Raw genomic sequence first — 15711 nt, 5'->3', positions numbered from 1 at the left:
ATAATCTTGAAGGGAAGAGAAGCCAAGTATACAAATGACCATAAATTAAGGGAGACTGAGCCGAAGTTATTAGAGAAGTATAGTCCAAACCGTTGGCAGCTCTTTGTATGGACCCTGAGGTTTCCTGATGAGCGTTTGAACAAAAGAGAATGAGCAACATCACAAAGTGAAATGCTGGCTGCCTCGGGATCTCAGCTGTGTTGGATAGGGTTTGGGATGCTAGGATGACATGCGTGGCTTCCTTAGGTAGGGAGTGGGCAGCACAAAGGTGGTTAAGCAGGGAGGAGTATGGTGAGAGCTTCCTTTAGGAACATAAATCTGGCAGCGGAGTGCACAACAGATTCAAGTGAAAGAAGTAGGAGACAAAGAGGCTTCTCAGAATGTACGATGGCATCTTGATATGGAAGAAACGAGGGTCCAAGCTAAGAGAGAAGATGGGACACTAGCCAAAGAGTTCTGGGTTTACCTGTAGGGATATACTCCATCTTCAAGACCCAGCGATCCTCCTACACCTGTCCATGTCTGTTTATGTTTTATGCATGTAAATTGCAAGCATGTCCATTTCCCACAGGTGCGGGCTCTGTTGAGAGCATGATCATCGTGACTTGGGTCCCAGGTTGGGACACTCCAGGCATTGTCAGGGATAGGGGAAATGTAGGAAGAGCACAGCCCTGTTGTTGGCTGTAGGTGTAGGTGAATCCCATAGACACAGTAATAAACACCAGAAAATTCTAGTGAACTGAAAGAATAAAAGAAAGAGCCAGTATGCACACAGCAGTGCCAAAGACCAGGTGGGCGGGAAAACTGGAACACTGGGAGAGGTTTGAGACCACAGCCTGCATGAGGCCTCCCTCTGCCATCAGGAGATAAAGCATTGCTCAGAGATGTTTGATTAACTTCTGTGTTTGGAGGGATTCCTGGGAATCTGGGTCTGAGGCTGCAAGGAGCATGCAGGACATTTATTGGAGAGTGTTCTTGGGACTAAGGCCTGCTGAGGAGTGGAGGAAGCTGACCTAGGGACAGGGAGGACTAAAACTCTAAAGTAGCTGCAATCAGTTCTGGAGTCAGGATGGCCCTTTGAAGTTGGCCCCAGCTGAGGCTAGAAGGCTGGGCTTGCATGCTGCATCCACCAATCACTGGCTGCCTGCTTCTGGAAAGGCGGGTGCGTGGGGTGGGGGATCTTAGTGACTCCCATCAGGCAGGAGTGGTTCCTGGAAAGAGTCTCAGTTGTGAGCCGTCAGCAGCCAACTCTTCCAGCACCTGGGGGGAATGAGAGCCTCTGTCCTGAAGGAGAGATCTCAGAGGCACGCCCCAGCATCATCTGCTTTCTGAGGATTCGTCTTGTCTGTTTTGAGACTTTTGGGGTGCAGGCTGGTAGAGGGAACGCTATCACCTAGAGCTCTGAGCTCGTCAAAGCTAAGAGGGGGTGAAAGCCTGCGGTTGAGGGACATAGAGCATCCAAGAGGCACAAGCAAAGGGGCACAGCCTAAAGAGAGGTAGTTGAGGATAGTGGTAAGCGTTAGAGCTCTGGAGTCAGGCGACTTGGTCTTCAGTCGGCCACGTGGCAGCAGTGTGACCTTGGGCACATGACTTCACCTCTTCGTCCCTCAGTTTCTTCAGTTGTCAAATAGGCACAAAAATAGTGCTTACCTCATCAGTTGCTGAGAGTAAATGAGACAATGCCTGTGAAGTGTGTCGTGCTGGCCCATCATAAGCAGGGCTCTGTGGACGGTGGCGGGTGGAGGCCTCACGGCTGCGAATCATTTCTCGAACTTGGAGAGAGGACTGAGACAAATATTGGGAGCCAGAGTCCTCATCCACGAGGTCTAAGCGTTAGGGAGGTCAGACCAAAAACAGAAGCGAGAGGTATGTTCCTGTAAGGTTGGAAGTAATCTGCAAACTGTAAGACACACTGTAGATGTCACTGTGGTTGGGGTGTTCTGCTGATTGCTTTTTTGGGGGAGGGAGGATATAATGTTCATAACCAATAGAGCCTGGAGAAGACAGCCACAGGGTAATGAACATGAAAGTGTAAGAAGTCCCTGGGGAAATTGAGCTAAGCAATAGCTCTCTTCTCTGAGTGAGGACAATGTTATCTTTTGTCCCTTCACATATGAAGGGCCTTTTTTGTGTCAGATCCTGTCCAAGGCTCTTAAGATCTAGAAAGAAAGAAGATGTGCTCCATTCCCTCAAGGTGTTCATGACACCTGTTTGGTCATGTGTATTAAATCTTTTTCCATTGGTAGCAAAGGATTTGCACACATTCCCCCAAACTCCATCTCCCAGTCCCTAAATCATCTAGCTAAAGCCCTGATGGGAACAGTAAGATCCTTCCAGGGTGATGACATCCTAAATTATTGCAGTCCTGAGTGTGGCGACAACCTTTGGCTGAGCACCTCACATCAGGGTGGTGATGCCCAAATGGGACGCACACCAACACATGTTTAACTTAATTAAATTGGAGTTGGAGAGTGGGACCTTCTGATGAACAGACATTTCAAAGCTTAATGAATTTTAATTTATCAATCATTCTTTTATGAGTCATGCACTTTTTTTCTGGTTGGTCTAGTTTTAAAAAATCTCTCCCTGCTCCATGGTCAGAAAGTTTGAAAGGTTTTTATTTTTTGGTTTTTTATTTTTTATTTATTTTTTGACATTTGGATCTGAAATATAACTTGAATCAACTTCTTTGATTGTGTGAAGTAGGGATCTAATGTCTTTCTTCTTTGTAAGTGTGTTTTTTTTTTAAAGTAGAGGACACTTCCAAGATGGCAGGAAACGTGAATGTGTTACAAGAAAGAAAAACACCAAGCAGAACTGGGTTAGAGGCACTAGGCATCCAACTCTTGGTTTTGGCTCAGGTCATGATCTCAAGGTCATGATATCGAGTCCCGCACTGGGCTCCTCGCTCAGTAGGGAGTCTGCTTGAGATTCTCTCTCTTCCTTTCCCTCTCCTCCTCCCCCTGCTCACGTGCTCTCTCTCTTTCTCTCTAAAATAAATAAATCCTAAAAAAAATTCACAATTAGCAAAGGATTCACATGTGTGCTTTTTCACAATGTATTTATGACCACCTTATGCATGTAACTGAGATTCACAGAAGCTCAAGGACTTGTCCAAGTTAACACAGCTAGCGAGCACAGGACCATATGTAAAATCTGGAATGTTTTCTTAGTGTGGTGTTTTTTCGACTACGCCATCTCTTAGCTTAATCTCAATTTTCCAATGGCTTTTATTATACAATTAAATCTGCTAAATCTGTTTCTATCTCTCCATCTATTAGCCTCTATTTGCCCATCTACCAATTTATCTGTCCATTCATCTACCCATTGTTTATACATTCATCTGCAATGTACTCATCTCCTATCCACCTACCTAAATGGGAAGGTAGGGCAGGTGCCAGGAAGAGTCCAAGGAAAGTGGGAGGCCACTTGAATTCAGCCAAATCCCGAGCTCACCCCCAGCCAGTTGCCCAACACCATGCAATTTACCTTGTCCATTTGCAAGTCAGTTTCCACATCTGTAAAATGAGGAGTTTGCACGAAATGCTTTTTCAAGTGTGTTCTGGTTCTAACATGATTTCCTTCTAACTTGACTTTTCAAAATTTTGTCTCTAATACTATTTTATTCACTAAAAGTAATTTACTTCACCTCTGTGCACCTCTTGTCTACAGCTCCCCCTCATGCCCCTTACCTGCTTCCTTGATTGCAAGCAAAAAATGCAGAGCTCGCAGTCACGCAAACATGAGGCTATTGGTTTATACAGTTGAAGTACCGGGTTGATCATGGAGTTGAAGCGGTAACGAAGAGAACCAGGGTCACTGAGCTGGAACTAGGAATTCTAAGTAGCCATCCATATTTCATTTCTGATTATCCCTAGATCTTTTTCTTTTCCAGCAAAGGAAGGCCCTGTCCACACCATGGGAAATATGGCCCCTGGCCATCCCAGATAAGCAACTTCAGTAGAAAAATTCTTTCTCATGTTGTATATACAATAATTGAAGGGGAAGAGTCTGACTGTCCTCCCTCAGGCTCTGTGGTTGGGGTACAGGATGATTGTAGCCAAAGACCCTTTGATCTATAGCTCTAATGGAACCTTGTGGAATAGAAGAGCAGCTCTTCCTCCCCAAAAGATGCTGAACAGGCCCCCAAAATATTCTTTACACCCACTGATCAAATAATAAGGTCCTGGTGGGCAAAAAAACAACTTGGGAAAGTTAAGGTAGAATAATGGTTAGGATCACGGGCTCTGGAAACAGTTTTCCTGGATGAATTCCAGGAAATTCACATTTACAAGCTGTGGGACCTTGACCAAATTATATATTCTCTTTAAGCTTCACTGTAAAATTAGGAGAATAATATTACCTATGTCAACAAGTTATTGTGAGGATTAAGTTGGTATAAAATGCCAAGCACAACGTAAGGTTGTCTATTACTACCACTGCTACGACTACTAGTATTAAGAGCCTACAACAGATATGTGATAAATAACGGATTCTGAGCTAAAGTGATGCCTTCTAATGCCTGACCTAGAGCTCTTCCCGGCATCCCATGGATGAAGGGCAACTAAACATTGGGAACATTGGGAGGTGGGAGATGAAGCAGCTGGGGTTGAGTGAGCAGCATTATAACACTGGCATTTCTGAATCCTTGTCACACACCAGTGGCCAATGTCCCCTCCTTTTTTAACCTGTTCTTTAAAAAAAAATATTTATTTGAGAGAGAGAGAGGCAGGGGGAAAGGGACAGAGAGAGAATCCTAAGCAGACTCCACGCCCAGCGCAGAGCCCGACACGGGGCTCAATCTCACGGCACTGAGACGACCAAGAGTTGGATGCTTAACTGACTGTGCCATCCAGGAGCCCCTCCCCTTTTTTTAACCTATTCTTGCCCCTATTTTATAGAAGAGGAAACTGAGGCATAGAATGATGACCTTCCAGCTGGGTGATAGAGGCTCCTTAGGGGCATTGCTGGTGTACTGACAGAATCACAAGCAGGTTTTCTTAGCTCTCTGGCTAGACAGGACGGGCTCTGATGTTTTCTCTCTTCATGGCGCTTGCCTAGTGTGCCATGGGGCTCGCGGCTTGCCTTCCGTCTTTTCAGAAAACACACAGGTGCGTGTCAACAACGACAGTTGATGGAGAAGAAAGCTGAAAAAAAGTAGAAAGAACTCAGGCGCCAGCACGTGTGGGGGAATTTGCACTTATATGGATACACTTCCCCAGATAAATCACCGGAATGGCTGCCACTATTGTTAATGAAATGTCCGACTTTTATGCAACTGTGGGATTGATTTCTGTTGCAAAGGAAGAGTGAATGTAGATCTACTTGAAACTTTGTCATTCTCCATTTTTACAACTCAGGAATTTCAAAATAATCAGGGTGTGTTAGGTCATCCATAGACCTGTCTCTCTTTGTTACTCAAGCCCGCAGTCTGGCAACCGGCTCAGCATTTCTGTAGGGTGCCTCATTCCGTACCTGCAGCAGAGCAGTGACTCAGCCTCTGGAATCACTCCCTTTTCCCCAGGATGACATGTCAACTTTACTTCATGGCTGTGTCATGTTTCTTGCCCTGTGGCTGATAAACAAGGCAACCCAGTCTGAAACCAAAGCAAATTCCCTACTTCTGATTCAAAGCGGGAGGTCTGCCAATGCAGACCTGGAAGACAGGCTCCTTCACCTTGCTTGGTCCTCTCAGTGAGCTGGCTTTCCCTTTCCCAGCCTCCCTCCCTTCCCTCATTCCTAGCCCCCAGGAGAGGAGGACAAAACCTTGGAGCTCTTTTTACCCAAAAAAAAAAAAAATCTAGGAGCATTGATGTTACATGTATCAAAAAGGAGAATGCTTATCTCATTGACTTACTTAAAGTGAAGCATGTGTTTCTGTGAGGTTTGAAGTGCCTGGTGTTTGTAGAACTGGGGTTCCGGGCTAGGATTCTCTGACTCCATCATCATGCAGAAGTCTGTGGTCATGGAGACAGCATGGTGTCATGGATACAAAATGCAAGGATTTAAGGTTTCTGAGCCTTGCTTTCCATATCTAAAAGTGGGGATTAAAAAATAATTCTTGGGGGTGTTGTCGTAAGAATTAAATGACAGTCCACACCACTCACACACTAAGCACACGTGAAACTATATCCCAGATTGACGTGATGGTGACTCTTCTCAAGGACTCGCTGGGTCACGCTCACCATGATACTGGTTTTGGCCTTAATTGTTTCAACTGGCAAAACAGAGATAATTACACTGCCACTAAGTCATGTTTTCAGAAGCTTGGACTAGTGAAGTATAAATTAGTAGAACCTTTCTGGAAGCAATTTAGAATTATCTATCGAATAAATATATATATCCTTTAATACAATTTTACTCTCTAAGAATTTGTTATGAGAAAGTAGTCAGATGTTATTCATAAGTACGTTAACAATGACATTGTTTATAATATGAAAATTTACAGGCAACCTATAAATTCCACATAGGAGATTGGTTAGGTAAATTATTGTACATCTATGTGGAGGAATAGGGTCTAGATAGCCATTAAAAATCAGGTAGAAGAACATTTATTCTTAAGGGAAATATTCATTTCTGTATCACTAAATGAAAAATGCAAACAGTAAACTGGGGTACACTGTTTGCTATTTTAAATAAATAAGAAAGGCACATATACACAAGGAAAAAATACTGAAAGGTACATATCAAAACATTAATCATAGTTTTCTTTGGTTGGAAGTCAAGTGATTTTTGTTGTCTTCCTTTGTGCTTTTCTGTATTTGACACATTTCTTTTACTGGGTATACTTTATTTCTTTAATTAGGAAAAAAATGATTTTAAAATATGGCCACTTAACTCATCTGGTTTTCAAATGAGTTAGTTATAGTTTAATCCACGATCTCTACCTTTAAAATGCTTCAGAGCGGGGGCGCCTGGGTGGCTCAGTCAGTTAAACGTCCAACTCTTGATTTCAGCTCAGGTCATATCTCAGCGTTGTGAGATCAAGCCCCGCGTCAGGCTCTGTGTTGGGCGTGGAGCCTGCTTAAGATTCTCTCTCTCACTCTGTTCCTCCCAACCTCCCCACTCTCTCTCTCTCTCTAAAAAAAAAAAAAAAAAAGCTTCAGAGTGACTTTGAAAGAATTTATAAATATGTGCATAGAAACAAGGCTGAGAGGAGACACCTCAAAATGCGCCCAATATTATCTCTGTGTGGTGGTTTATGGGTAGTTTTATTATTTATATTTTCAAAATTTCTATAGTCTACATGTACACATTTATGAACAGGAAAAATGCTATTAAAGTATCTGAAAAACTGAATAATTATTATTTACTAAGAGTAATATTTTCTCAACGCCTTCTGTGATTTCTGCTTGATTTGGGCTTTTTTTCTTCGCTGAATTTAGTTTATCTTGCAAGTAAATAAGCCAGCTCAGAGACAGCTCCTGTTTGTCAGTTTCAAGAGGTCTAATTGGAACAAAATCTAATTTCTTTTCTTTTTAAAACCTTTCATTCATATTTCAGGGTGATTTTAATTTGTAATATCAAGTTATTCAAAGCCCAAGGCCTAAGATGCCAGAGGGTAGACCGTTCTCAAGCACAGCCGGCTGAATCCGAGGAAAAGCCTGAAAATCTCCAGGCGAGTCTAGCCTCCCAGGATTGTCAGCCTGATTCTAGATCAAAGGGGCTCAAATAAATGCATTAACTTTAGACTACTTCTCTCCAAGCCTCAGATCCACTGGACGCTTGCCCATCTGGGCTGAGACCTATAGGCAGCTGTTTTTGGAGCAAGGGTGTCTTGAGGTCACAGCTAAAGCACAGATTTCCATGTCTGGTAAAACAACCAGCATGTGTTTACCAACACGAATGATATTTTCAAGGTCAATGCTGGGTTTCTAGCAAAAGAAAAAAAATAATTGGTATTCAGGGTAGAAAAAAGCAAATACAGTTGCAGGCCTATTGTAAAAGCCTCTCTTCAGCACGCGATTTTAGGGATGACTGTCATGGGCCACTCCGCAAGGCCCACCCACAAACTGGATCTCACCCTGGACATAGGTGAATACATTTGGGACCAGAGTACATTTTTTCCCCCATCTTTTTTCATCTGCTTAAAGGGTAAAAGTTATTTTTATATTGCAACACAACTCTTATTGACAAATATGAACAATGCTGACGTGTGCTTAGGGTAAATACCGTCCCAGATAAGGAAATGAAAAACGAAAAAACTTGCAACGCGTTTCCTTCAATGTGGCACCACATGCAACTCAGTGGCTCAGGCCAGAGATCTGGAAGTCCTCCTTGACTTCTGTCCCTGCCTCACCCCACCTCCACTTCCAAACTCTCACCGTGGGTTTCTCTCTACCATCTCTGCTCCTGGCCACTGCCCCCCACCCCCCCACCATGTCCATGTGCAGACCCACCTCACCCAGCTTCCAGAGCTGTCCTTGTGGAATGCAAACCTAACCACCATTCCCTCTTAAAACCCGCTCCTCTCTGGGACAAAGCCTGAGCTCCTCAATGTAGCCTTTGGGCATTAACTACTGCTTATCTCTTTAGCCACCTCTACTACTCCCTCTTCAAACTCAAACTTTCTGTCTTGCCCTAGACCCCAGCAGGGCTGGGCCCATAAATAGCAGGACCCAGAGTGCAGTGAAATATCAGGCCCCTCGTTCAAAACAAAAATTCAAGGATAAAATGAAGAATTTCAATATGGCGACCACAGCGCATGAAGCTCCAAGCCTGGGGCCTGTGTGATAGTTTGGGTCACGTGCCCATAGGAAACTACCCTGACCTGCAACATGTTTTCCCCTCAATTTCCTTGCTCCGATGGTACTTGGTCTGGAATGTCCTATTTTCTGCTTCTATCATTCTCTCTCTTCCTTGTTCTTTAAGATTCACTTAGCTTGGGTGTCTTTGCCAAGAAGTCTCCCCAAACATCCCTCCTACAACCCCGTGTTACCAACTGGGGTGGATATTCCTCCTCTGAGTGCCTTAGACTAGTGAGTCCCAAAGGCTGAGCTGCCAACTCCCTACTGTATAAACACCTGGAGTGGTTTGTGAAAATGAATCTGAGTCTCAGGGCATGGAGCCTAGGCCTCTGCCCTTTGAAAGCTCCAGAACAGACGTGCTCGCACACTGAAGTTTGAGAACTAATGCCCCCTGCCTAGTGTCCTTGTCAATCAAGCCTGTGTTCAGCTCCTCTGTTTCCTTAATACCTAGCACCGCGCCTGGCACTCCATACATGTTGATGCTCATTTGCTGGATTGAGCTAATTCTCCCAACTTTAGCTCTGCCTTCTTGCCACTTGTGCTTCTCGCTGACTCCTGGGTCCTTGCGGCCTCCTCTCTATTTCTTTCAGAGTGAACGCATCTCCACATGGCCTCTTTGGCTGGCCCTGGGCCTAGGAGTGACCTGTGGGGTTGGCCCTTTCCCCATGGAGCTGCCAGCTGGTGTGTTATGGTCAATCCTTGGCTTCCATTATTCTGAACCCCACAGGGAGACCCCAAGCGTGTGCCATCCCTTCCTGAGGAGCTCCAGAAGGAGACAGAGAGATGCTCTCTCCGCAGATGTGCACGTGAGAGAGAATCTCATTTTCTCTGTGGTTGAGAGCCCTCATGTGAGACCCCCAGGCAGGCTGCAGGCCAAGGAGATTGCAAATGGCACCACAAGGCCCCACACCGCTAACATTACACGAGGCAGCAGTGAGCTTGGCTGTGAATGTGTTTGCCCCAGTCCCGGCTCAGGTGTGGAGAGTGTTGATTCCAGAAGTCCAGGGAGCTGTGCCCAAGGCCTGAGAGAGCTCCCATCCCTGTCCCTCAAGCCTGAGCTTGCAGAGCAGCACCCAGATACTGGAAAGATGTGGATGACAGACCACTCCAGCCCTGACGCAAGATGCTGGGTGTTTCCTTGAAGGGAGGGGAAGAGGTGCCTGGTGGGGGGGGGGGGAGGGTGTACAAAGAAACAACAACGCCTGAAATTTCCCGCTGTCATTCACTCCCAGCTTCCCTGGTGGACATAGGGAGTGGCGGGTGCAGCTCAGGAGCTGCCTGCCTGTCCCGCATGCTGGGCTCACCTCAGCTCGGCCCAGAGGTCTCAGCCGGCTATACTCTCAAGACCGCCTCAGGGCTTCCTAGATCCATGAGCCCTGCAACAAGCAGGCCACCTCCAGCCCTTGGGTCTCCCCATCGCCCTCCCTCAAGGCATCTGGGGCACCCTGACACCAGCTTCTCCTGGGCCTATTTTGAGGCCTATCTACCAGAAGCTGGAAGACTGCCTCACAAAAACTTGGCCCTCTCCCTCCTGTTTTGATTCGTGCATTTGCTTTGTTTAACAAATATTTTATGGCTGTTGTTTCAAAAATTAGTTCTTTCTAATTAGGGGCATCATCACATTTGGATCCCGTGCCAGCCAAACTAGGCAAAAATTTCTAAGCCTCGAGGAAGCTGTTACAGGGAGGGGAGCCCTGTGGCTTCCGCAGCGTGAAGGAGAACAGGTCACCCCACGGACCATTAAGCAATTGTCTGGGAGCCAGTCGTCTGGTGGTCTAGGAATGGTTGCCCGAGTAAGCAGATGTCTCGAGGATCACGAGATGATCGGGGCCACTAGTGAATCTAGTGCTTCAGCCACACACAATTTCTTACTCTCTCCATGAAATTTTCCTTCATCATCGTCATCACCGACTGTGAATAGCTTCAATGTATTGAGTGCTTAATATGTGCAGGGCATGGTCTTAAGAGTTCTCCTTAAAGAGTCTCATTATATCCCATAATAACCCTGAAGTGTTGCAGTGATCAACTCCTTTTATGGATGGGGTGTTGAGCCTTAGAGGTGCAAGTCACCTGTCCCAGGTCAGACAGATGTTAGGATTCCAAGCACACACCATGCTGTCACCGTGGTGAACGTCTGCATATAGGATTCCCTCCAGGTGCGACCTGGTTCATGGACCACTTGCGCTTCCCAGCCTCCCATCGGCAGACAGGGGCTCGCAGTTAGCTCTCTGCAGCACCCCCACGTGCATTTATATTTCTGTCTACCTGTGGTAGAGTAAAAAACATGTAGCTTTGGTCTTTGTCCCTGGTTCCTGGCACAGAGGTCTTAAAACCCTTAGGACTTCCTGAGTGATGGGAATGTTATTTATACAGGACCCTTTGATTGGGACGCTTGGGTGGCTCAGTCGGTTAAGCATCTGCCTTCGGCTCAGGTCATGGTCCTGGGGCCCTGGGATCGAGCCCCGTGTCACGCTCCCTGCTCAGCGGGGAGTTTATATGCTGATGTTTAGCTGAGTTTTTATGCTGATGAGGTGACTCATGAGGACTCCCAGAGGAACCAGACACATGATTAGAGGGGGACCTTTCAGCCCCACCCTGCCTCATCCTTAACCTCCAGAAGGGGGGGAGGGACTAGGGATTGAGTTCAATCACCAATGGCCAAGGATTTAATCAGTCATGCCTACTTAATGAAACCTCCATTAAAAACCCTAAAGGAGGGGGGTTGAGGAGTGTCTGAGTTGGTGAACACGTTCATGTGCAGGGAGGGTGGTGCAACCCTAGCTCCATGGAGAAAGAGGCTCCTGTGTGGGGGACCTTTCCAGACCTTACCCTGTGTACCTCTGCATCTGGCTATTCATTTCTATCCTCCGTAATAAAGTGTAATCTAAGTATAGGGCTTCTCGGCTACTGTGAGTCCTTCCAATGGATTATTGAGCCTGAGGGCAGGAGATGGGAAGCCCTGAACTTATAGTCAGGTGGGTGGAAGGACTGGGGACGCAGTTTATAGCTGGTGTCCCATGCGGGGGCAGCCCCGTGGGGTCTATGCTAACTCTGGGCAGTTGGTGTCAGAATTGGTTTGAATTGTAGGTCACCACCCAGCTAGTGTCAGCTGGTTGTGGTTGGAAAAACCACCACACCACCCCACCGACCAGCTAGCTTCGCAGGTCTGGGGAGGGACTCGAGTTGCTGGTTAAAGGACATTGGAGTGGGGGGCACAGTCTCTGGAGTGCCACACGGGCTCAGCATTGTTCACCCTCCGATCTGCAAACTGCAGACTCTTAACCTTGAGGTGTGCCATCTGGGACCTCTCTTCACCTTTGGCTGATGGGACAGATACTCACTGGGTTGGTTACAGTGAGTGACGAGTGGTGGTAAGTTTTAGTACACGATGCCTAGGGTCACACTGGTCCTTGGTAGCAGAGCAAGGACTGGGCTTCCCAGTCTCGTGACCAGGACTCCGTCCCTCTACCTCACTATCTTTTATCTTTCCAAAGTACCCTTCCTTATTTGATGCCACAGTTCTGATGGGACCAATGCAGAATGGAGTCACCATGAAGCTGTCGTGACTCACTGCGGGACACACCATGACCGTGGTTTCCAGCTCTCTCACCTCCACTCCACACTCCAAATTGGACAATTTTCCATCAGGCAGTGACTGGCCCTTGGGTGTTCGCTTTCCCCACCCGCCAGATGTTGTGAATCATAAACCCATCAGCCTCAAGGCCTCGGTCCTCTGAAGATGTAGGCTCTGAGGGCAGGTGGGGAGAGGGGAGATTCCAGCAAGGCCCCACTACCGTCAGCAGCTTCCATGGCAGAGAGGATTCACCTGGCCAGCTGGGTCCTGAGCTTGGAGGCCGACTGGGTGTCTGTCATCAGCTCCCTCCTGTCCCGGAAACAGCTTCTTCAAAAGGGTCTGCAGCAGCGGCTGCAGTGGGGAGGCCGGTTCAGAGCCTCTGGGGCTGTTGGAAGGTGGGAGGAGGAGGAGGGGAGGGGTGAGGAGGAGGCCTGGAGCCCTGCCTCCTGAGTGAGGCTGGTGACACGAAGAATCTATCAGTCTTGTGTGCAGAGCCAAATATGGTGCTGGGGCTCAATAAGTAATAAACAATGGTCACGTTGCCGGCTTGACAAGGAGAGGCATTACAGATGAGAGCCAGGGCAGCCTGACGTCACCGCGTGTGGCCGCTCCCCCCATGGGCAGGAATTCCTTATTTGTCCTTGTCGAGCCCACACGTGCTTTCTTCTTGATGCGCTCCAAGCAGGAAGGGGAAACTGAGGCCCACGCGTCACTTCGGAGACGGGTCCCCCGGGGTGTGGTATGAGCTGAGCCCGGGTCACGTCTTGACTTGCTTTTGGCAGCGTTGGCCACACACAGCCGGGCTCTTAGGGGCAACAGCAGTGGATGCCATGGCTGGAAAGAGCCAGAACTGGGACATTTTCTAGTAGAAGTGGTTGAAGCACATTATTAAAATGTGAGTTTTCGATATCCCAGGACAGCTGTTTGTAGGGGACTGGGGAACGCACAGAGCCCGAAGGCTGGCCTCTCCTTACAGCGCTGGGTGACAGGCTGGCTGGAGACAGGCCCTCACACACACAGATCTGAGAGCAGAGCCGAACTGGTGGCGTGCGGGAGGGCTGGCGGGGCCAGGACGCCTCCTGCATCTTCCTCCTGCGCATCAGGTTCAGGCACTGGCCTCTGAATGAGGTGGGACCTGTCCCTTTCCCCGTGCCTGTCTGTATTCGGGCCTTCTGAACAATGAGATTTCTCTGCAGCGCCTGTCCTATATATGTAACTACAGAGAAGAGCTGACAAGGGAGGTAGCATCACGTCGTGGTGAAAAGAGCACAGGATTTTGAGCCAGAAAGACCTGGCTTTGTGTCTTAGAATCCCAGCTGTGCCCATCACCCGCTGTGAGACCTTAGGGTGTTCAACTCGCTCCCCACAAAACGGGGCAATCTCTCCCTCTCTGCGGCGTTTTCGGGAGAGTCAGAAATAGCCCTCCAAAAGGGCCCAGCGTGGTAGGCTCCCAGGAAATAGAGCGGATATGGTTCTCCTAAACTGAAATGATGAACCACCTGTAGGCTGATATTGGCTAGAGCCCCTCCTCCCTCCTGCGGCAGCTTTGCGGTTCCGAGCTCTCAAGAACGGGTTGTGGCTTTAAAAACGCAGATGCCTTGGGCAGAAGAGAGAAGACTTCTCGAGGAAAGCCAAAGGGCACCGCGTTCGACTGGCACGACTCTGTCTGCACTCTGATGGCTGTGCTGCTGGGCCCAGAATGCTGAGCAGGGAGCCGGAGCGGGGCTGCTCTGCGGGGCGGGGGCAGGCCCAGCCGTGAGGCCGGGCTCCATCACCGTCCTTTCCCGGCCCGTCATCATCCGGGATGTGGGAGCCCCAGGTAGGGGGGTGGAGAAGCATGCGGTTCCTGGGCTGCCCAGAAACTGCTCGTGCCACGTAGCCACCATGCTTGGTGCAGGGAGGGATGGTCACCATATGCCTTTTGCGCCGTCACGTTGATTAGACCCGCTCCCGTTTGCTCTCCGCAATCACCCACTGAATGGAAAATTAGGAGAGCCATATGCATTTGCTTCATATCATCCAGGGTGGAAAACCCTGATCCTTTGTGCCAGAAGGAAAGTGTCTAGGAGGCCATCGGTCTACACCTTAAATGTCATGGAGAGAGTGTGCCAGAGCGGTGTCCACACTGATGGACCCAAACAGTGAGGAAAATGGGGTAAAAATCAGAAAGGAATCAGGACGTTGAAGAAGATAGGCACGCCATCATTCACACAAGAGTAGGATTAAACCTAAAACATGACTTATTAGTTTTATTTGTAAGTTTGCAAGTCATATTTCTCCCACAGCAAAGCTACATTAAGAATAGTAGATTAAATAAATAAAGAGTAATGGCAGACTGTGACTATTGTCATTTGTCACCCCCAGAGCTCCATGTTTCCACATGGTGGCAACAAAACCAGTGATCTAAATATTAACAAGTGGAACGCGTTATAAACACTTAGTTATATATTATGATCCCTGTAAAGTCATTACAACAGAAATAAAAACTGTTTTTTATCTTAACTATTAATATTCATCAAATGTTAATGAAAATACCTAACAAATAATTATGAAAAACACATTGCTTAAGTAATAAAGATGAAAGAGATGATAATCGTTGTGAATATTTAATCTGCAAAATAAAGAACATACCATTAATAAGACTTAATTATGTCATTAAATATTTAATTTTACTTTCACTCCTAAATTTTGTTTGCATTTTGCATATTTTAAATGTAAAAAGCTTCTTAATAAGATTTGTGGTTTCAGCGACATCAAATGCCAGAGCATTTAAGTTTGACTTACTGTCTTCATCAAATTGGTCAAACATCATTTTATTTATCATTAAGTGAAATGAACAATACTCCTTGCAGTTTACTGCAAGTTATGCTTTATACAAAAGGGGGGACTTTAATAATTGATTCTAGGTTATACCCACAAAAACAATGTTTTCTAGTGAGGAAGAAAAATAATTGCTTTCCTTTTCCTTTTCCTTTTTTTTTTTTTTTTTTTGAGTATCACACAACCTCCCACATTTCCTACTGTTTGCAGAAGAGAACACAGATCTGCTTCTGCCTTAGCTTGCTATAGAATAGGTCCTCCCCCAGCCACGATTAGATCCACTCATTGCCTCAGAATCGGTCTCATCAGATAACGCCTGTTCCTGGGTGCATGCTTACAATTACAGGGAGTGAGATAGGTTCCTGGGGCTGTCGGGTGGCACTCCCGAGCTCCCCTTAGCACGCAGTGGCCACCTCCTCTCAGGTTTCCGGCGCGGGGGCTTGGCTGTGTGGCTCAGTGGGCACAGCCAGACGTATGCATAGCACAAAGACGCAGCTTGCACTGCTTGTGAGAGCCAACGGTGTGCATCTCTTCCCGTTCTGTGTTCTGTGGGATCACATTAGCAGCTGG

The sequence above is a fragment of the Halichoerus grypus genome, chromosome 7 (genome assembly GCF_964656455.1).
Source record: "Halichoerus grypus chromosome 7, mHalGry1.hap1.1, whole genome shotgun sequence".
In the NCBI taxonomy this organism is placed as follows: domain Eukaryota; kingdom Metazoa; phylum Chordata; class Mammalia; order Carnivora; family Phocidae; genus Halichoerus; species Halichoerus grypus.
The sequence above is the reverse complement of the archived record's forward strand: the minus strand, read 5'-3'. Positions refer to the sequence as shown.